The following is a 23,766-nucleotide window of genomic DNA, read 5'->3' on the forward strand; positions in this document are numbered from 1 at the left end:
TGGTCACCACCTATTTTCTCACTCAGGCACTGAAAAAGCTAGAAGCAGCACTGTGGCAGAGAGAGTTGAGGGAGTTGGGGCTTCTTTTTGGTTCTCCCCGGGCAGACTAAGCTCTTGCCTTTTACCACTCTATTCAGAGACTGTTTCTTTTTGATAAGAGATAAGGTACAATAGTCACATTGAACTGTGGATAAGTTGACCCAGGTTTATTGGGCTTATTTTTGACTAAAATTTCTAAATTTATATATGATTATACGTAGTTTTAGCCAGCTGCTAATAACCTAATACACAATTAGTTTGTACAGTCCCTTTTTAAAAATGGTGACCAGCAGTGGTAACCTGTTGGTTGCATGTTATTCAGACAATGAATGCTTTCTGGGGATGAGTCTGTGTATGGGAACTATTTTATTTCATTTTATTGTTTAGTTTATGTCCTACCTTTTGTGCCGTCGCGCCTGGGGCTGTACTCTTAGTGAAAGAGGCATGGACATGACATCTTTCCCCAGGGGATTGCTTCTTGCCCTCCTTTAGGGAAACTGGAACTCCCAAGGACCAAAACATTGTAGATAACTCAAAAACTGGGTTTATTGTTCACAAAGGGGGTAAAAGAAAATATACATTACAGTCTTTGATTGTTTAAGTCCGTGGAGCCTTCCAGATCCCTCTTTCTCTGGCTGTGAATGCCGGAGCAAACTCAGCCTCAGTCCAATGACCTATATCTGAAGACAAGAGTCTTCCTCTGTTGCCAAAGGACTGATGTGAAGGCGCTTGAGACTCCTCAACGTTGTTCAGGTTGGCCCTGAACATGAAGTGTGAGTCCCAAGGGTAAGAACCTCAGAATTAGTGCTGAGAGGTAACTTTTGAAGGGCTTTTAGTGCCAAGTCTCTCTCTCACGTCCATCCGATAGAGAGCTTGCTGGTGGAATGAAAAGGAGGAAACACAGTCCTACTCCAGGAAGAGGTGGAGCCAAACAGTTTTGCTGAGTGAGCAATTTAACAGGTACAAACAACATTGATTGACAGATATAAATAACCAATCCAACTACATTTACAGGGTAAGGGCAAAATCAGGCATGATACAAGAATTCAAATCTTGAAACTTATAGTTCCAACATATAGATGGCGCCACTCGCGCTGTCACACCTTTTTTCCAGCACATGATCCAAGATGGCTTATGCAAGGTACTGAATCCCATAAATTAAGTAGATTCAGAATCTTAGATAATGCCTTGAAAATTCAGACTAAAATCCGAGATAGATTTATCAGTATACTCACATTAGAACCAACAGCTTCAATGGATGCTCATTGCCAGATCTTGTGATAGCTAATTTAAGAGTTTAAAATATATGCTGTGTGAACAGCTTAACTTGGGGAAATGATTGCTTTAGATTACTGTGCAGTGATGGCTAGGGGATTCTGGGAGCTGTAATTGAAAAACGTAATGTTACCAAATTGTAATAAGAGGAATGTCCTTTTGTATGCTCTAAATCTCTACATTTAATCACATTTTAGTTAGGGATCTGCATTTATTCTGGCTTTTCAAAGCACAGGTATGCATTCAGTCCTAAAAAGAAAAAAGAAAACACCTTCATTTGCAGTTGGAATCATCTCCCCAATGGCAATGGTTATATTTTCTTTGTTTTTCTTCTAGTTTCAAAAAGAGTTTTATTTTCCACACAGAAGCATAGTGCTATGTGTTCAGAAACACATCTTGCCCCAGCATGCAATATGACTGGACTTTCTCCCCACCATGCCTTTGCCTTATTGAGCAGCCCAGACACAGTAAAATGCACAGATTCACCCCTTGCATGAGGCATGTGCATTAGCACAGAGAGCCATTAGCAGCTGTTGGCTCCATTAGGCACAGCAGAGGTCGGTTCCTTCAGCCCAGCTGCTGTTCTGCATGCTGTGGGTGACAGGTTTTCCCCAACTTTAGCTTGAGCTTCCCGTTGGGGTGCTAGAAGATGAGGAATGTGAGTTGCACAGTGGAATTTTACAGGATCATAAAAGCAGAGTGATAATAATTACAGGTAGAGCTGAAGACCTTGTGTTAATTTAAGTATCAGGCAAAAAATTGTGGGCATGGCTACTCCCCGTCATTTAAAAAATCTATTGCATGCCTCTAAAAAGCTACCCAAACTGATATAAAATGCTATTGTCTTCAGTCCTCTTTCCAGTCACTCCAAGGGTACTCACAGTTTGAGCACACAGCGTTATTCCTGTGTGACTTCTCAAATGAGTGTTTTAGCTGAAAGCAGCCTTGGTGGATCTAGAGGCAATAGCAGGAAGCCCGCTTCTCAGTGACACAGATAGGTTGGTCTTAAAACATTGAAGTTGCCTCCTTCCTCCCCTAGTGATTGGTTCCAGGGCCAGTTATCTACCTGCATACCACTGCAACTGGACACAGCTGTCCATGATAGGGAAAATCACTTAGTTTTTTGTACAGATGCCACTACAGTGTGCATTCACCCTACCCCAGCATCTTTTCAGTGTACAGCTGTAGGATCTTAGCCATTCTCACACATGTCTGTTAATTTACTGACAGGCTTCCCTTCATGTTTGTGGCCAGCTGTAGGCTCAGGGGCTCTGTAACCTGCTAAAAAATGTAACCAAACTAGCAAAGCTCAGAAGCAGCCCTATCATAAAGTATAGTGATGCAACAATTTAAGTTAGAACATGATGGGGCAGAAACTAGATATCTTTTTCTTTGTTGTGCTGTTGCTTTTAAGTGGATATAGAATTTATGTACCAAAGTAAATTGACTTGTTTTGGAAATCATGCACTTTGGGGAGAAAGAGGGATGTCATTTGATACTCTGCCTGAAGCAGAGAAATATCTTGGGCTGTTACAAGATTGTCAACAAATTGATATAGGTTCAGTTCTTCACCATCTTTTATAAGATTTATTTATTGATTTATTTGGCTGGATTATTGATTGATATCCCAAATTTCTCCCAAATTGAATTAAAATCTTATCTAATGAATGATGGTACACTGGAAGCAAATATTCTTGGCCTAATGTAACCATCTTTATTGCCCCTCAGGTTATAGACCGACATTTGAGGGAGGGAAACAAAGCTTAGGCAATAAAAGTGGCTCTATACTGATCCATAACAGCTAAGTATCTCTGTCTGATTGTACAACTATTGTATGAAGGCATTAGAGATGGACTAATTACTCATTTTTCAGTATGTGTCATTTTCATATGGGTTCACTCATAAATCCATTCTGTTCCCTTCTGCTATTAATCTGAAATTTCTTTTTAATATGCATGAAACTTTGCATTGATATATACGTTCATCTAAATGCATTTTAAACACATTTCTCTTAAAATATATGCATTTCTAAATGGACTTTGACAAAATAAAATATGAGCCAAGGACTCTCTAAAGTAGAAATAGATAAGTCAGTGGACAGTGAAGTTTTCATTCCCACATAAATCAGGTCAGTTTGCCTCAGAATTCACAAAGATTGCATGCCTTAAGTACACCTAAATGGCATTTATGTGTCTGCACAATTGTGCACATAGATGCAATGCCCCATGCATTCAATGCAGGCTAGTAGTGTACAATCCCTTTCATCCCTCCCCACTTCATAAAAAATAATGCACACAATCAATTGGGTTGTTCCGACATTATAATGTCGATATAGTCTGGGATTAGAATTGGAATGACGCACATGCAACTCTACAGCTGGGTAAGAAACTCTTTGAGGAACCAACATTCAATGTGTCCAACATTACAGAATAAAAAGGGAGAAGGAGGATCACATATGATGCTTTGAGCTCTTGGAAGAAGGGTGGCAAATGTATGTAACAAATAAATAAAATATTATTTTAAATTATACATAATTTTTGTCCTATGCATAAACATATACAAGGAGAAGCAGATTTTGTGTTTTTGACATATTCAGTGCTATCAGTTGAATACAACTCTTTTAAAAGGCAGATCAGATCAAACTGAATTAAATATTCTATACTTGCATGCCCAATTCTTTATTTCATCAGGTGAAAGGAAAGATATGCACTCAATATACATATCTGGAGAGCCTCGGCTGTTTGTTTCAAGCAGATCATAACAATCTTATAGGGAGCTTTATTTAAATAATGCAGTTGAGCTGGTGATCCCTTCTCCACACACAAATAAGACAATAATTAGAGAGGAGAAAAGGGTGGGAGTATATAAAATATTCATGCACTTCAATGGAAATGCAATTTTCTTAGTTGTCCTGTGGCTATGGAATGTTCTGGATATGAAATTGCAGTCAGTTCCCTTCATTTGCTCTTACTTTCTCCTAGAACTTATTTGGGAAACCATACTGCAATTTGAGATGTATTGGTTGGGGCAAGGGGGAGGCTGAAAGTAGATAAAGCAGAAGTCAGGGGATAGTGTGGGCTGTGAGAGGAGAGAAAGTGCCTTAAGGAAAGCACAAACAAAAAAGGAAAAGCTAGAAGCAAACTGAGTGAAGTGCTGCTCAAGCTGCAAGTGAATGAGGAAGAGATAAGGCAGCTGAAGGGGAAAGAGAAAACAAATCAGGAAAAAAGAGGATAGAAAACAGGAGCAGAGCAGGAGGGTAATTAATTTGGCACTCTAAAAGAGGGAAAAACTAGATAGATGAGAGAAGGAGAGCCAGAAGGTAGTGGAATGAATGGGAGATTATAATGGAGGTGACATAGTGGTAGAAGTGGAGCTAGGCATGATGTTGTTTCAGTCTGATGAAGAAGCCGTTGCTCATTGTCTGTCTGAGGCCATCGGGCCTGAACAGCATTGCTGAGGAGCGCAATGTCTGTGAATGCCACCAGAGAAGGTGCCGGAGGAATAATTGATTGGCTACAGCCCTCTCCATGTGCACTGATCTGTAGGGAAGAGAGCCTTCCACAAGGCATGGGCAGATGGTGAGCTCTAATGGGACGTTATTTATAGATATCTTCATTAGGTGATGTCCACCCAGGAGGAGTCTTTTAGACTATGCCAGAATGGCTGCAGCACAAAAACAAAAGGTGGATGTAGCTCAGAACACAGGGAGGCAAGGAAATAGAGGCTTACAGGGACAAGTTGATTGAGTGCAAAAGAAGCAGTGTTCAGCCATGTGTCTGACACAAAAGCAGCTACTGATGGTAGAAAAAAGTCTGCATGAGAAAAAGAGAGAAAAGTGGAAATAATCTTCCCAATCAAAAATCATTCCTTACAGAAGTACACAACCCTTCGGTTCCTTCTATAGCCAAGAGACAGACTTGATGGGTGTGGAGGTCCAATCTTCTGTTGGTTTGTTAGCACATGTATCCAGGGAAGATGACATGGTTCATTAAGAGTCTAAAATTATCCTCCAGATGAAGTTCTTTTTGATAAATATTGCAAGAACTAGGGGTTTGGGGTTTTTTGTTTCTTTGGATTTTTGGCAGAAAATGGAATAGACTTGTTCTTTGAAGCTCCAGAGGATGAGACTGAAACTCAGCAGTGCAAATGGTAAGAAAATGGATTTAAGTTAAAAAGCTGAAGAAGCTTCCTATTTTTTTATCATGAAAGAAATTACTTGAAAACATACTGCAAGTCACTTCTGGTGTGAGAGAATTGGCCATCTACAGAGAGGTTGCCCAGGGGACAGCCAGATGTGATAGTTGGGAGCAGAGCTGGCCCTAGGTATTTTTCAAGTGTAGGCAAACAAAATTTTGGCGCCCCCCCCCCCCAAAAAAAAACCAATTACGGAAAAATAAAAGCGTTGGATAAGCGAAAATGTCGTATAATAAGGAGGGATTAAGGAAAAGTCTATTAAACATCAAATTACATTAAGATTTTACAAATTAAGCACCAAAACATCATGTTTTACAACAAATCAACAGAAAAAGCAGTTCAATACATGGTAATGTTATGTAGAAATTACTATATTTGCGAATTTAGCACCAAACATTGAACAGGGATATAGGGCAGTGTGGACTTAGATAACCCAGATAGCCCCTGGTATTAAAAAAAACCCTCTAAAATCAGGACAATAAATAAAGAACAACACTCTGAAAACAGGAGAAATCCAGACATTCGTTCTCGCCAGGAAGGCCTCGCCAAGAAGGTGTTCGGTGACTTCTCTGCTCTGCAAAGCCCCGAACACCTTCCTGGCGAGAAGGAAGGTGTTCGGGGCTTTGCAGAGCAGAGAAGCGCTGCTTCTCTGCTCCCCAAAGCGGCAACCTCGGCTCCTTCCTTGCGGAGGGAGGCGCGGCGGCAGAGGCAGGCCACAGGAGAGAGGAGTTGCCTCGATGGTGCCCCCAACAAGATGGCGCCACAGCCAACTGCCTAGTTGGCCTGGTGGTTGAACCGCCTCTGGTTGAGAGGCTTCTGTCATGGTCTCTGCAAGCTAGAGCTGACAGATGGGAGCTCACTCTGTCTCATGAATTCAGACTGGCAACCTTCAGGTCAGTCACTCAACCTTCAGGCCAGCAGTTCAGTTGGCACAAGAGTTTAACCGATCGCACCACTGCAGCTCCTTCCTAATGGTGAAAGTAGAACAGACAGCTTTGGAAGGTGATGGGCTTCTCCTTTGCAACAACAAAAACTATATAGCCCTCAGACAGCATGCTGTGATTGCATTCTGCATTGTAGAAATTGCATTGAACAGACATTTGAATTAAATGAATTGTAAGGTTCATTCTAGAACTGAGGTTTTTCACTTTTTCTGAAGACCTATTTCACTATTTACATTCCATTGTCTTTTTGACTACCATTTCCCACAAGTACTTCTTTCTAAGCTTACTTAGGTAAAGGTAAAGGTTTTCCCCTCACATTAAGTCTAGCCGTGTCCAACTCTGGGGTTGGTGCTCATCTCCATTTCTAGGCCGAAGAGCCGGCGTTGTCCTTAGACACCTCCAAGGTCATGTGGCCAGCATGACTGCATGAAGCATCGTTACCTTCCGGCCAGAGTGGTATCTATTGATCTACTCACATTTACATGTTTTTGAACTGCTAATTTGGCAGATACTTGGGCTAACAGAGGGAGCTCATCCCACTCCCCGGATTTGAACTGCTGACCTTTCGATCAGCAAGTTCAGCAGCTCAGTGGTTTAACCCACTGCATCACTGGAGCTCCAGGCTTACTTAACATTGCCTCTTAAATTTTCACTGAACCACCGTAGCCCTTGCCAACATAGTCATCAATATTTTTCCCCCTTTTTTCCCGTCCAGCACAAACTTTGTTGTATCTCATAATTCCTTTTCTTTGTCACAATCTATCATTCAGTCCCCACACAGCTTGAAAACTAAACAGTATTTATATTTTTGGTTGATTGGTTAGTTGGTTAGTCTGCTGTCGCTGATTTTGTCTGCAAACATGTGAAGAGAACTTCAACATTCAGGAGATCCTATAAAACATCTTTTGTACAAACTGAGAAGAGGGAAACCAGGAGAGTTGGTACTTTGATGTGATTCAATCCAATCCAATTTGGGATGCAAGTTTAAATTGATGTGGGAAAAGGCTGTGGAAAGAAAGGCTGCCAGTAAGAGCAGAACCTGTTTCTATGACTGCAAAAATTGTAAATTTCCATTATTTCATTCCAAGGCCAAAATATCACTCCAAACTTCTCAAATAAATATTTTTGTTTAACATTACCAGGAATGATAAATGACTGCAAGACAACTAGGTTTTTTGAAGATATATCATTTACTTTAGCCTGAAGGGTCAAGCTGTTCATTTGAGCATACACATAGATCAAAATATACATGTTAAACACACCAGCTTGTAAGCCTAATGTAGGATGAACAGCATGAATCTTTGTCCATTCAAGGTACTTGTTGATTTCAATTGAGATACAATTCATTCCTATCTCTTCATAAGAATTCATGGAACTTCTTCTACCATAGATAATTTAATGACAGTACAATTCAGTCAGCCAAATGATTTTTTTCCTATAAACTCTGGACTGCAAATGATCAGGACATTCTGACATTACAGTAAATAGAGCACATTGAGACAATAATTTGTGAGCCTAGAGAAATATAAAGGAGCATCTATCATAGTCCTGCTCCCCCTCTATTCTGCCTTGGTCAGACCACACCTGGAATACTGTGTCCAGTTCTGGGCACCACAGTTGAAGGGAGATGTTGACAAGCTGGAAAGCGTCCAGAGGAGGGCGACTAAAATGATTAAGGGTCTGGAGAACAAGCCCTATGAGGAGCGGCTTAAAGAGCTGGGCATGTTTAGCCTGCAGAAGAGAAGGCTGAGAGGAGACATGATAGCTATGTACAAATACGTGAAGGGAAGTCATAGGGAGGAGGGAGCAAGCTTGTTTTCTGCTGCCCTGCAGACTAGGACACGGAACAATGGCTTCAAACTACAGGAAAGGAGATTCCACCTGAACATCAGGAAGAACTTCCTCACTGTGAGGGCTGTTCGACAGTGGAACTCTCTCCCCCGGGCTGTGGTGGAGGCTCCTTCCTTGGAGGCTTTTAAGCAGAGGCTGGATGGCCATCTGTCGGGGGTGCTTTGAATGTGATTTCCTGCTTCTTGGCAGGGGGTTGGACTGGATGGCCCATGAGGTCTCTTCCAACTCTACTATTCTATGATTCTATGATTCTATGATAGGAATCTTTAGCTGTGAGTTGTTTTTAACTATGCACATTTAAAGACTGAACATTGTGTTATTAGTGTAAGCAACCACAAGTCCCTTAAGGCTGGGGTAGGACCACACTGAAATGAATATAAACACATAATGTCTGCAAAGTTTCCTTTAGGTAATTTAGTCTAGCTCAAGATAATTGCTATCTTGAGAAAGACTGCTGTAACATAAGGTTATCTTTTCCCTCAGCCAAAATCCTTTAAGACAAAATTTAGACTTAGGGTGAAAGAGAAGAAACTGCTACAGGTATCACTGGACAGGACTGGCCAAAAACACATTACTGCTTGAGATAGAGAGCAAGATTCTCCCCTCCCTAGCCAACACATATACTGCCGAAATCTGGTCGGTTTCTTTTGGCAGAAAATCCCATAAGCTGTTCTCCCCATTGCTGGCAGTAAAATTGCAACAATAATATCTTGAAGAAGCAACAAGCTGAAACTTCTTCACAACATACAGATTCATCTACTCGAGGCAGTAAACTCACTCTCAAATTGTAGGAGCAGTTTAATCTCTCACCCAAGCAAAAGATAAAAGCAATATAGTTGATCAAGTCTCCTTCTTCACCATATGCAGGCACAAAAGTAGAGTCTTAAAAGATTCCTTTGTAAACTACAACTCCCATACTTGGCTGGGAACTCTGGTCATCATAGTCTAAAATGTCTGTGTTTCAGATTACAGCTCTTATGCTAATTGTAGGGTTCTGAAAGTTGTAGTCTCAGTAAGATTTCTGGCCCCTTTCCCCAGTCACCTTTCAGTGGAGCTAATTTTTAATTTTATCTGTATTTTTCTTTCTCCCCCACCCCCTTTCATGTAGCATCTAGGAGGATATTTGTATCCATGTGCTCACACAGCTGTTTGAAAAATTACTTGGCATCCCTTTGCTCCATTGTGCCACAAATAAATATTTGATGTTTCCCTGGCTAGGAATTTCTTTTTGTGCACAAAGGTTTATAGCATAGTTTTCTTTTAGGAAAACAAACATTTATATATGTTTTTGCAGGCCAGGAGGCCTCCCTTTATTCCCCTTAAAGCTGTAAAGGGCATTGCATGTTCATTGATTTCTGTAAATAATAAACAATCTTCTGGCAGATTCCTAGGTAAAACAGTTGAAATCACTAGGCACCTTCCTATCCCAGGAACATTCAAACAATTTAACAATTTTGATCTGTGCAGTTTGTAAAAACACACACCTTTTCTAGCTTCCCCTGAAACACCGATGCTACATTTCTCCAAGACATAATGAGTTTTAATGGCCCATAAACTGCCACCATCACTAACCTGCAAGTTCTCATTTGCTTAGCACCTGAAATTGTGGATATGGCATATAAAGGCTTGATATGCCTTCTGTTCATCATTAAAATGGAAAACCATCCATATTAATAGCAGTTTCTTTCATACTTGCATCTTATGTATTAATTTCATCTGATTCCTCATTCCCAAGCCCTCAGGATGTCTGTAAGTATGAAATAGAACATTTCTTTTGCTGCTAAGGAACAAAAATCCCAATTTGCTGTGTTAAGAGGGTTGTGTTTTGTCCATTTTCAATGACATGAACATAATGTGTGTGCTGTCAAAATACTTCTTCAGTGTGATGGGGAACCTATGCTAGGCATGGACAAATCTGACAGCTTCGCTTTCTCTCACAGTTGTGTCTTTTCATCCACATTGTGAAAAAACTTCAAATTTGCATAAGTTTTTTTTCTTTTCTTAAAAGAAGAAACTAAGCTATCACCCATCTACACTGGCCAAATTTATTTCTAGCATTGAAAGGAACACATTGTACTCCAGGTGTGTGTGTGTGGGGGGGGGGGCGGTGTGTATGTGTGTGTGTGTGTGTGTGTGTGTGTTTGAGAACAAGACCCACTTGAGAATGTAAAGGCTGAGATATTTTCACTCAATCAGATGTGGAACAACATGTGCAAAATATGCACCTAATCAGGCCCGTAGCCAGGATTTTGGTTCAGGAGGGGCTGGGATTTTGGTTCGGGGGGGGGGGGGGGGGGCTGAGTCTAGGTGAGAGAGGATTTGCCCTAGCAAACCTTTTGTATCATTATCCCAATACCCCTATGCATATGGGATATACTGAGCATGGTGATCAGATCATGATATGAATAAACATAACAGTTTAAATAATAAATGTAAGGCCTTCTCACGGACCACCCTGGGAATTTCAGGGAGGGGGGCTGAAGCCCCTCAAGCCCCCACCCCCCACCCCGGCTACATGCCTGCACCTAATAGCTACCCCTAAGAGATGTAAAAAATCAGAAGCACCGGATGGATAATTGTAAATTTTGAAAACAGCCATCTAGTTTTCCCATTCTTCATCTGTGTCACAAAAGGGAAACAAAAGTTTCATGCAGACATTTTTGCAGAAATCATGGAAAAATAGATGAAAAACAAAGTTCTCTGGATATTGTTCTTGTGCTTGAGGTGAGAACTCTAACCAAGGCTGGTGATTTCTAGGGATGCACGAGAAATTCATCTTTACATCCTCACATGCAAAGATGAATAACTGCTGCAGTTTTCTTTCTTTGCAAGAGAAAAGGACTCCAGTTGGTCCTCTGTATCCACTGATTATTGATGGATTCAACCATCAACAGCTTGAAAAAAATACTTTATAATCCAGAAAGCAAACCTTGATTTTTGCAGTTCTATGCAAGAGATGCCACTGTATCATGGAAATGTTAATAATGGGGACTTGAGCATCCATGGTTTTTGGTGTCCACGGCAGGTCCTGGAATCATTGGATCCCAAGGGCCCATTGTATTTTAATGCAGTTTTCATCCCCTGTTTTAGTACTTTCAAAACTTTTTATGTTGGTGATACACTTTTTAGACATGCATCATTTTGCAACACAGTAAATCTGTTTTTTTCTAGCAAACTGGAGATTAAGCCAACACCATAGAAGAGTTACAGATAAATACATAAATTTTAATAATGACATACATGGGGATACAACATATCTCATGAAAACCTTTCATTTATATATTATTTAAAAAAAAATATGATTTGTGAGATAATAACATACATTTCCACAATTTTTGACATACATGAGTAACTATGTAAATATGTGCAAGAATTTTGACACTAACAAAATAACTACTTACCATTTTAATGAGATGTTAGAGGTTGATGGGATAAATGCAGCTTTTGAATATTTGGTGGAATATTAAATATGAGACACTTGCATGTTTCATTAAGCATTTTTAAGCTTTCATGTTACACTGGTATTGCTTATTTCACACAGACTCAGAGTTTCTTGTTATGTTCATGTGACACAACTACATACTGCAGCCCACACACTAATTTGTTGCGACACACAGTTTGGAAAGCTCTGCCCTGTTTGAACATCCTAAAGCTTTCCAAGGGATTTTTCTGTAAAGAAAAAAACCCATGATTTTAATGGAAAACAAACAAACAAACAAAATAACAAACAAAACACCCGATGGCTGACATCCTGCATCAGAGGCTATGATTTATAATAGTACAGCTATTTAGCTATTGCTGATATGAACCCATCCCTTTTAGTAAACCGCAATTATCTATATTGGGACATCCTGTCTGCGCATTGCTGCTACCTATCTCATTGCTACCAAAGATGCAGCTGAAAAACATAATCTTACAAATTACTTGGAACTCATAGTGAACTATTTACTATTGTATTAGCATTTCTTGAGTCTAGCTGCTTTAAGGTCCAGACTTCAAGGAAACTCCCTGCACTGTAGAGCAAATTGTATTTGAAATTGTAGAGAATTTCAATGTCAGTTTGTGACAGGGTGACAAGGATTACAGAAAGTGGTGGTCTTGCAAGCCATTAGGTCAATTAAAATGAGATCTTGGGACTACGGCCAGCATACTTCTTATGTAAAATGCTGATTCCGCTAAATCCACCTATTTTTCCTTCTCAGATAAAAAAAGGGAAATTTGAAAGAATTTTCCTTAGCATCAGCAGCCTCCTCTGAATGTATAAAGAGCTCAATCAACAGGCGCATAGTCATTTACAATTATAGGAGTCATTTTTGTCACACAGAGAAGGGACAGAGACTGAAATGAGCAACAAAATCTGATTTAAAATGGATCTTTTACCAGCAATTGAAACAGCAAACCCAGAGTTTAAAGGCTACTCTTGCTTCCAGATTGCCACCAGTATATATATCTATGTTTTCTCCCTTAACAGAAAAGGATATATAAGTCAGTTCTCTCATATTGAGAAATATTTCAAGCTGTATTTCAAATGAAATCTGTATGTGTATGTATTTGTACTTACAGAATCATAGAATCATACAGTTGGAAAAGACCACATTGGCCATCTAACTCAACCTACATCTGGTCCAACCTCCTACTATGCAAAACAAACAAAACAAAAAACCACAATGGAGAGGGAAGATGGCTTTATTTTGTTATAGAGAGGAAAGGAGAGGAACAGCGATTCATTGCATTCAGAGAAAAGAATAGAAAAATCAAATTTAGTGAAAATCAAATATTTATACATAGAATCATAGAATAGTAGAGTTGGAAGAGACCTCATGGGCCATCCAGTCCAACTCCCTGCCAAGAAGCAGGAAATCGCATTCAAAGCACCCCCGACAGATGGCCATCCAGCTTCTGCTTAAAAGCCTCCAAAGAAGGAGCCTCCACCACAGTCTGGGGGAGAGAGTTCCACTGCCGAACAGCCCTCACAGTGAGGAAGTTCTTCCTGATGTTCAGGTGGAATCTCCTTTCCTGTAGTTTGAAGCCGTTGTTCCTCGTCCTAGTCTGCAGGGCAGCAGAAAACAAGTTTGCTCACTCCTCCCCATGACTTCCCTTCACGTATTTGTACATGGCTATCATGTCTCCTCTCAGCCTTCTCTTCTGCGGGCTAAACATGCCCAGTTCTTTAAGCCTCTCCTCATAGGGCTTGTTCTCCTGACCCTTGATCATTTTAGTTGCCCTCCTCTGGACGCTTTCCAGATGTTGTCAACATCTCCCTTCAACTGCGGTGCCCAGAATTGGACACAGTATTCCAGGTGTGGTCTGACCAAGGCAGAATAGAATCCCGTTGGCTTTTTTAGCAGCCGCATCGCATTGTAGGCTCATCTTTAATTTGTTGTCCACGAGGACTCAAGTTGGCTTTACACATAGGCAACCATTTGATGCCTTAAAACAATGTACAAATTAAAATAAACATTTTAAAATAGAATTATAAAATACATTAAAACATTTAAAACAATATCTTCACTATTAACCACGCTACATTTTTCCTAGTTCAGGACTTCAGGTGATTTACAAGAATCAAATTAATATAGCTAAAAATTATTGAGGCTGGGCTGTGGCACAGGTTGGTGAGCAGCCTGCTGCAATAAATCACTCTGACCAGGAGGTCATGAGTTCGAGGCCAGCCCGTGGCGGGGTGAGCACCCATCAATTAAAAAATAAAAAATAGCCCCTGCTCATTGCTGACCTAGCAACCTGAAAGATAGTTGCATCTATCAAGTAGGAAATAAGGTACCACTTATAAAAGTGGGGAGGCAAATTTAACTAATTTACGACGTTGGAATCAGGAAGTGCCATCACAGTGGATGATGAAGCAGCTGCTCCCCCCTGTGGCCAGAATCGAACATCCCCTCAGGAGAAGGTTAAATTGCCTCTGCGTCAGTCTCTGTCTTAGTTCTATGTGTGTTTGGGCATTGAATGTTTGCCCTATATGTATATAATGTGATCCACCCTGAGTCCCCTTCAGGGTGAGAAGGGTGGAATATAAATACTGTAAATAAATAAATGGATGGATTGATGGATGGATGGATTAAATGAATTTATATCCCTCTTCTCTCCCAAGATGGGGTTCAAAATTTACAATATACAAAAATGTAAAACCATTCCAACACATTTGCAGGGGTTAGGGACACAGGGCCTCTATGAAAGCAAAAAAGTGCCGTTAGAAAAATGGCTATATTTTAACTTGAAAGAATATCTCTCTAGAAATTTATTGGCCATTCAGCATGAAATTCTTAGAACATTTCAATTAAACCAGTGAATAATTAAATCTGCAAAAGTCAAAACTGAAAATGTTGTGGGTTGACTGTCATTAAACTATTACAAATAATAAAAACCATAAACCATTACATAAAAGAGAATGATTTAGTTGGGTATCCCTGCATGGGCTTGGTGGTAGATATCCCTTGTGATCCCTTCTGACACTAAGATACTATAAGTTTATGATTCTATGAAAGCAAATAGTTAATCCAGTATAAGCAACCAGGCCTCAAAAGGCTTGCCAAAACAAAAGTAAGATGGATGCTTATCTAACCTATCTGAAAAGGGAGTTCTAGAGTCTGTGATAATTTAATTTCTATTTCTATCCTGCCTTTCCCCCAATTTGAAAGTCAGAGAAATTTATAACAATGTTTTTTTAAAAAAATCACTAAACCATAACATTTAAGTTAAATTTTTCAGTCTGCACTTTAGAAAAGCAACCAGCTATTCCTTCTCTCTCTCTCTCTCTCTCTCTCTCTCTCTCTCTCTCTCTCTCTCTCTCTCTCTCTCTCTCTCTCTGTGTGTGTGTGAGTGTGTGTGTGCGCATGTACTTAAGTGCTTTGCCTTGTTTTGCTTCACCAAGGAAATACAATCGTTCTGTGCAGTTGTGGGAGAGGAAGGGTGTTGATGTAATAGTGTGTAGCCTTGAAGCCACCAAGAAAATCACCTTCATTCATTGCAAGCAGGTTGCCCCACCTGTAGTTCTGAAGCAAGAATCAGTAGACGGTCTAATCAGCATTTTTTATTTTACTTTTTGCATGGACCAGCATGAGGATTCAACCTGTACACCTTAGAAAGAAAAATATATAGACCAGTCAAGTTAGTTGTGAAAGATTGGTCCTTGTGTTTTTGTTCGGTCTAATAGCCGAAGTTCTATAGTATGTTTAAAATAAGAGGAAGAAAAATAATTTCATTTTTATGAACTCAGTATTTTGGGCTTTTGGGAATAATATGACAGAACTGGCACAGGAACCTTCCCTAATTCACTAGCTCTGTAAATTCTTTCATTGAGAGTATTGGGTGGTGGGAGGATGTCCAATATGCAGAGTTCATTAGAGTCAATGACAGGAAATCCATATGCATTTGGAGTTCTATTCTGCCTTATCTGAGAGAACGTGCATTGACTGCAGATCTGATAAATAATAATATCTGAGTATTGATCAGACATCAGGTAGGAGATGTTGATGGTCAGACTAGTTTTGGGAAGAAAAATATAGAATTTTAAGGCCATATATTTAACTAAAATCAGTATTTGAATTTAGAAAGGAATATTTAAATTAAAGATATGCAGCATTTCCTCTCTATACACTTTTGTCCTACAACTCCTACTGGTCAAAGTCAGCATAACCAGTAGAAAGGGATTTGTGGGAGTTGTAGTCCAAAAACATCTGCAAATCCAGTTATTCAACTAAACCTTTGAAATTAGTTCCTTCTTACTATATTATAGAAATATAGAGGATATTCATGAGTTTTCTTGTTTCTTTAAGAGAACAAATGTCTCGATACGTTGAGGCACACCATTAAAAATGCCAGCTATTGCATATTTTACCTCCCCTGTAGAAGAACAAAGATACCAGTATTCATTTCTTCAAAGACAGAAGCAGCAGAAATAGAAAGAAATCTTGGGATTTTGTGCACGTAAAAAGATTTTTGCTCAAAAAAGTTTTCACTCAAACTTCTGAAATTCAGAAAATCAATGGCAAAGGCATAGAAATTATAATCCTTTTGCCCACTGGGATTCACATTTGAACCTTTTTCATTGTTACATAAATGAAGATTTACATCCATTTCACAGTTCAAGAAGGACATTAACAAACTGGAATGTATTCAAGGGAGGGTAACTATGATGAAAGGCCTACAAGGAACAGCTTACTGAACTGTGTATGTTTAACTTGTAAAAGAGAAGACAGAGAAGTGATATCCATTATTAAATATCCAAAGGAATGCTATGAAGAAGAACCTTTGTTTTCTTCTCCTTCAGAGATGGAACTTACTGAACCAAATTTGGAAAAAAAATCCCACATTAGGAACAACCTCTGGATGAATTTTTCAACAGTTGAATGGATTGCCTCAGAAGGTGATTGACTCTTCTTCTTTGGACGTCTTTAAACTGAGTTTGGATAGCCATTTTTCAGTAGTGCTTCAGCTGTATGTTCCTACATGGTATGAAGTTAGAGGAGAGCTGTAACCCTTTACAACTCTGGTTCTATTATATTTTAAGATGGATTTTGAGTTGCATGCTGGGTTTATTTAAACTTTATGTACATATTAGGCCTATGCTATTGATGGAAAAATGTTTCAGTACTCATTACCAAATTAGGGGGTGCTGGCGAGTCATTTCTAAAGTGTTTCTAAAATATTGTAAGTGTCCATTTTGTTACTATAACGAGAGTAATGAATCATTTGTTACTATTTCATTAAGTAATTGTGCAGTGTGTGTGTGTGTGGGGGGGGGGCTTCCAGGCTCTTTTCTCACTCACTTTTAGAGCTATTGGCTGGCTGGAGTGACCTGGGGTCCACACTTGGAGGACAAGACACATTTTCGACTGCAAGCAACCCATCAAGTGTCAGAATGTTTGAGTCATCTGCAGATTTTTGTAAAATCTTAATATTTCTAGAAAGAAAATCTCCTTTAAAAGAAACCCAAAGATACCCCCACAGAACCCCCATGAAAGTGGGAAAATAAATGCATCTTTCTCTGAGAACAACAAATGTGGTCCACAGAGTTATGCTGAAAGAGATTTCTAGAGAGGTATTTCTTATGAATCTCCAGGTCCACTAGCAGAACTATGGCCATAACTCCTTTTCTCCGCCTACATCTTGAGGCAGCACAACAGTACTATAATGTAATGTGATTCCTGGGATTCTATTACCATTTCAGGACCCACAGTTTGCAGGGTGCTTGTTAAGACTTAACTTTATACTTGCAGAGTCTCAGTGCCTTCCAGTAACTTACACCTGCTCAGTACTTTCAGTCTTCCAGTCTGCTTCCATAGTAGACACTTGAGCACATGCCCGGCCATTGTCAGTTTTTACTACTGTCTTTCCCCCAGTCTAGATGATATTACAGACTCACCACAGTTTGCAGTATCTTGTCCTAGTAGTAGTAGGTTTAATTGCATATAGACGTCACAACATCAAAAGGAAAGGGGGGAGGGGAAAATACACTGAACATGGTTCCTTATATACAATACATTTACACATAGTAATCCTTGATTGGTTACCAACTAATTGACCCAACCCAAACTCAGGATTGCATCATTGACAATCACCTGGAGTAGGCCCAAACACATTCCCCAAATGATTCCCAATAGAAGCCCATTAGCAGTGCATCTCAGTACATTGTAAAACCTAACAGTGCTCCTCTCCCTTTCTTCTCCCTCTCTGAAACCATGGCCCGACCCAAAGGACGTACAACCCAACTCATTGCCACCGGAATGCTTCATGTTGAATTACTTATAGAACTAGAATTCACTTTTAAAACTACTTTCATTGCACTTTCACACTCTTTGCAGATTCAAGATTTAATAATACTTTGTTTGAACTAATACGTTTTCCCAAACTCAGAATGGGTTGGTCAAATGGCAACTACAACTTGGGGGCTCTGGTCCTAATCAGGCGGGCACATACAGTTGTAGCAGTTGCATACACTAACTTGGAAACAATATTATTATTTTTCTTTAAATTGGTGTTTCCCAAACACAGAGATAGCTTGTGGCCAACAACTACAGACCACCCTGTTAGAGGTAACAACATGCAGGAAAATAGATTATAGGAACTGAAAACCAGTTTCTGAAAACTGGTGTACTTTAAGTGGGCTACAAGGTATGCTGTACACAAGGAATGCTTACTGCCCCCCAACACAAATAATAGATGTAATCACAGACAGAAATGATATGTGTCTTCTTGTGGTTGTGTGATTTTCAGCGGGTGGGATGTGTGCTTTTTAGCTAAATGCACACAGATATGGTGCAACAGTAGCACTAAAAATATGGCAAAAAGGTTCCTGACTAAAAAAAATATTTTTGTGTGTTTTTGGTTCAATGACACACAGATAGCATAGCAGTATCACTACAAAATGTTGGGGGAAAGGCTTGTTGTGCCTGATTGAAACAACTGGTTGTGTTGGTTGTGTCAACCAATGCACACAAAATAGGCACAGGCAGTTGCCCTAGAAGATAAATAGTGATATCCACAAAATAAACCAAAAAAGAATTATGCCTTGAAAAATAGGCTTGCAATCCCCAGAAGATATAAACTTAAAGTAAAAGACATGCACTCACCCACAAAAAGAAGCAAGCAAGCAGTAAGGCCTCAGCTTTAAGTTATTGTCAGCTCCTCTCTCTCTCCTAGTGCCTGCCTTTCTACAAAGTTAACCCAGCATTGAGCTCCGTCCATTCCCTTTCCCTGCTTGATCGCAAATGGAGGGTATGGCGTAGGGCTTGGAAATTATTGAGCAATGGCTGCAGGTCTGCCTCCTCTCCCCCCTTCAGCCCTGAGTGGCTGAAAGACATGGCAAGATATTTGGCTTTGCCTCTCAGTAGTGCTTGGTTGCTCTGTGAATTAAAACTTCATCATAGTGAGTTACAATGTTTATGTAACTTCTGCAGAAATACCAGATAAAAGTTTTGGTTCTTACATTTTTGGCATGGGTGATGCCCGCGCATTGGATCTTGCATCGTATGCATGGATCTTACAAATTAGATCTGACTCACAATGGAGAATCGAAATTATGCACAGCCCTAGTACATATTAATTAGGAAGAATAATTTGAATAATTTAACTGCATTGAACTGCATAACAGGAATCTATACTGACCATATAATGTAATGTCAAAATACAATATATGACAGCCTAGATCAGGCATGGGCAAACTTGGAGCCTCCAGGTGTTTGGGACGTTAACCCCCCCCAATTGGAGGAGTTGAAGTCCAAAACGTCTGGAGACCCCAAGTTTGCCCATGTCTGGCCTAGATGGTGCTGTTGTGGTAAATCTGACTGACTTTTTGTCTGAATGTCAAAGGAGCAATATGCTTCTCATCCAGAAGTGCTTTTTCAACACGCTAGTGGTTACAGTTGCCACTACTAGATCATCTAGGGCATATATGTCAAACGCAAGGGCCATGTGCTGGATCTGGTCCACCACATCATTTTATGTAGCCCATGAGGCTTTCAATGCCAGGGCAACATAGTTACATTCATATAGTCTTACCATTACAAATAGCTCTTTGAAGGTGACTATAAGGCTGATGTGGAAATTTGTTTGACACGGCTGATCTAAGAGTTACGAACTTTTAGAAGTTTGTAGAACACCATATATTATCAGAACTCACCCAGGGTACAGAACTAACAGACCTAGGTGCAAGCCTTACAATTCAATACAGATTATAAACTTTTCTTTAATTTCTACATCCTATCTAAAGTAATAGCCAAAACTTGTGTTTTCCATTGCTGTCTAGCTGTGTCTCTTTGTCTTCATAGCCTTGTCAAGTTCTATTTTGACAAGCCTTTATTCAATTGCTAACAATGATTTCAGGCTGTGAGGAGTTGAATTTTGTTTTTGTTATGTGCTATATGAAATGCTGGTTTCTTTTTCATGATGCAGGTAATAGGAAGTTCCAGCTTCTTTTATTACTGATCTATTATTCTGGAAATGCCTTAGTTCAACAAAGAAACGCTCAGTTCATGTCAGTGCTGTTTTCAATATTTCCAAGTTGTTGAATTAGCTTGTAGTGGTGAGCTATGGGAAGGGGGTTACATCAATCAATATTGGGGTTGTGAAATAGTGATCAAAATGTGGAAGGATGGATGTTTTGTTTTGTAATTCTACATATATAATGTGATTGGGGATGGCATTTAATTTTATTGCACAATGACAATGAATTTATTCTATCACATAAAATATTTCCAAAATTAGGATTATGAAAGATATTGGGGGTTTATTACTCTTAGTCATAAATGATGTTGACTTGAGGTACTTGTATTCCAGCCATTGCTTTCAAATGAAACTGAGTAAAACAATCATGCTTGTTGTAAACACACAAATTATATTCTATATGAAACTTTCCGTATGTCTCCACCCAATCACATACAGAACATAATTGTTTGCAGGTGGAATGAATATTAAAATTTCCTTGATAGTAAATTCTGAATAGATTCACTGAAGTAATTTTAAAGTCATTGCTGAAATAATAGGCTCATTACTATATTTTAAATGTATTTGAATATTCGGCACATATCAAGAGAAGAGATTGGAAAGAAACCAAAGATACCATTTGTTTTAGGTGATATCTAGCAAAACCTCAACTTGAACTGATAAATGAAAACTGTTTCTCCTCCTGTAGATTAAGTATCTACATTCCTGGTTGGTTGGCACACAAAAAGGAGTTTGCAGATCTTGCTAACTTCCAGCATAATACAATCATTCTTGATTCTTAATTCAAACATTCTCTACATTCTATAGTCTCTACGTTCCATTTAGAAGACTTCTTCTGTACTCCCTGTTTCAACATCTGCCACTCCAATATATTCTATATTATACCTTTAAAAAGAAGTAATTTTGGAAAACTCTCAGCCATGAAACAGTGCCATTGCTATTTACTGTTTCAGCCTGTCACTAAACCAATGGAGCATTATTAGCAAACAAGATCCTGTAATGTGCTGACATCATTAAGGAAAGTTCTGTATTCTTTTTCTTTAAGCCATAATAATCCTCAGTGGTTTTATGGTAAACAAGGAGAAATGTCCAGGAATGAGAAAAAAGAAAATAGTTAAAACAAAATTTATTCTGTGTCCTAATATATATATATATATATATATAGAGAGAGAGAGAGAGAGAGAGAGAGAGAGAGAGAGAGAGAGAGCGCCGTGCAAGAAACTGATTCAATTCCCAGTGGAAAACTTGAAACATTTTCACATCATTGGAAAGAATCCCCCTAGGGAATTTGTTCAGATCCAAGGGATTTATTATAAAGAATGAACCAAATGAATTCATTTTTAATCTTCTGAACATGACTCTTGAATTCTATTTTTTGGAACCCTCACAATTTTTATTTCTATAAAAATTATGGTGATATTAGCATATTATTTAATTATGTCAATATTTGCGTAAGTCTTCTTCTTTGGTAAACAATATATTACATTAAAGAAAAAGAGGAAACTTGATTTCCACTTTAGATCGATACAACAGAAATACTGTATATTTTAATACAATTCATTATTATTCTTTATCCCAGCCATTTGACTTCTTTCCCACACTGATCCTAGGTTTGCTCAAAGAAGGGCATGCATGCACTCGTGTATATACACCTAAACAAATTATTTTTAAAATTTCTGTAAGGTAAGTGAGATCAAGTGTGGTTTAATGGTAGACTAGAAATCTGGAAGGCCAGAGTTTAAATCTTTGCTTCTTTTTTTTTTTTTTTAAATATATATTTTATTGATATTATCTCATATTTCATGTTGTGAGTGTATTGCACATTTAATACAAACATTCATACCTACACATCATTTATCTCTTATCACATTTCTCAATCATCTTCCCATCTATATTGTCTACTCACATATCTAATATATCATCATTCTATTCATTCTTTTTTCCCCTCCCCTCCCCTCTCCCACCCCACTCCCTTCCCCCCACCCCTACCCCATACCACAATTCCATTAGAAATTTAATTCCAACCATGAGCACAACTTTTCCCATTTCTGTACAATATTTACATTGGCTTCGCCTCTTTTTATCCAATCTGAATATATTGTCCATTTCTCTTTAACTTTCCTCATTTTATCTTCCTTCTTATCCTCAGAGGTTACATTTGCAATAATTTCTGATTGAACCTGGTCAAACAAATAATTATTCCAATTCACCATATTCCACTTTTTTTCATCTCTCCAGCCCCATGCTATTACTGCCTTCCCTGCAAGAATCATAGCTTTGAATAGATCTTGGTGTTTTACATCAATCTTATTGTTCCCTAATATCCCCATCAACATTAATTCCATGTTTACTTGGAGTGATATTCTGAATAATTCTTCTATTTTCCCCGTTATTTTTTCCCAAAATGATTTTACCCTTGGACATTCCCACCACATGTGGGCATACCATCCCTTGCTTACTCCACAATGCCAACATGTTGAATTTTTGTCCCTGATCATATTTGCTAATTGTGCTGGGGTGCGGTACCATTTCCATATGAATTTCCTTTCCATTTCTTTGTACTTCTCGATTTTAATTTTTGTGGCCTCTCTTTTTAAGTTCTCTATTGTTTGTCTTGTAAGTACCCCCTCTTTTTGCCATCGTTCTTGTAATGTTCTTATGATATATTCCTCATCTTTGGTCATCGCTTTGTATGTTACTCCCACCAGCCCTTTCTCTGAAGTCTGTGCTTTCTTAATTATGTGTTCCATCATACTCTCCTTAACTATACATTCTCCATATTTCCCTTGTTTCAGTTTATTATATAGTCCCAATATCTTAATCCAATTTTTATCTCCCATCTTATCTATTATTCTGTTTATGGGGATAAGATGGCCATTCATATCGTATAAATCTTTAATCCTATAGTATCCTTTGGTCTTCATTTCTCTCCACCAGCCGGAATCAAACTCCTTCTCGTAAAGGCTTTCAATTGGGGTCCATTTTGATATTCCTGGCATCCATTTAAATTTCCATTTTTTCCAAATTTTTAATGACAATTTTCTGGGGCCTCTTGTTCTTTTAATACTTGTTTCCAAGTTCCTTGTAAAAATTCCAAAACTTGCCTCTCTCTTATTAACTCCTTCCTCTACCTTAAACCATTTATCTCTTTTCTCTCTCATATTTTCGAATAATGGTTTTATTTGGAACGCTTCATAATATAGTTCTAAATTTGGGATGCCCCACCCCAGATCTTCCTGGTGTGTAAAGTATATTTTATTTGGTAGTCTTGATTTCTTTTCTCCTAAGATCCATTTCTTGATAGTCCTATTCCAAATATTTAATTGTCCTTGTTTAATTTCCAATGGAAGAACTTGGAATAAGTATAATAATTTAGGTATCAGAAACATTTTAGTTGCTTTTATTTTCCCTAAGGTGCTCAGATTTTTGTTTTTCCAATTTTCCATATTGTTAGAAATTTTCTTCCATGCCTGTTTATAATTAATCTCCACCATCTTTCCCA

The sequence above is a fragment of the Anolis carolinensis genome, chromosome 3, assembly GCF_035594765.1.
Source record: "Anolis carolinensis isolate JA03-04 chromosome 3, rAnoCar3.1.pri, whole genome shotgun sequence".
NCBI lineage: Eukaryota > Metazoa > Chordata > Lepidosauria > Squamata > Dactyloidae > Anolis > Anolis carolinensis.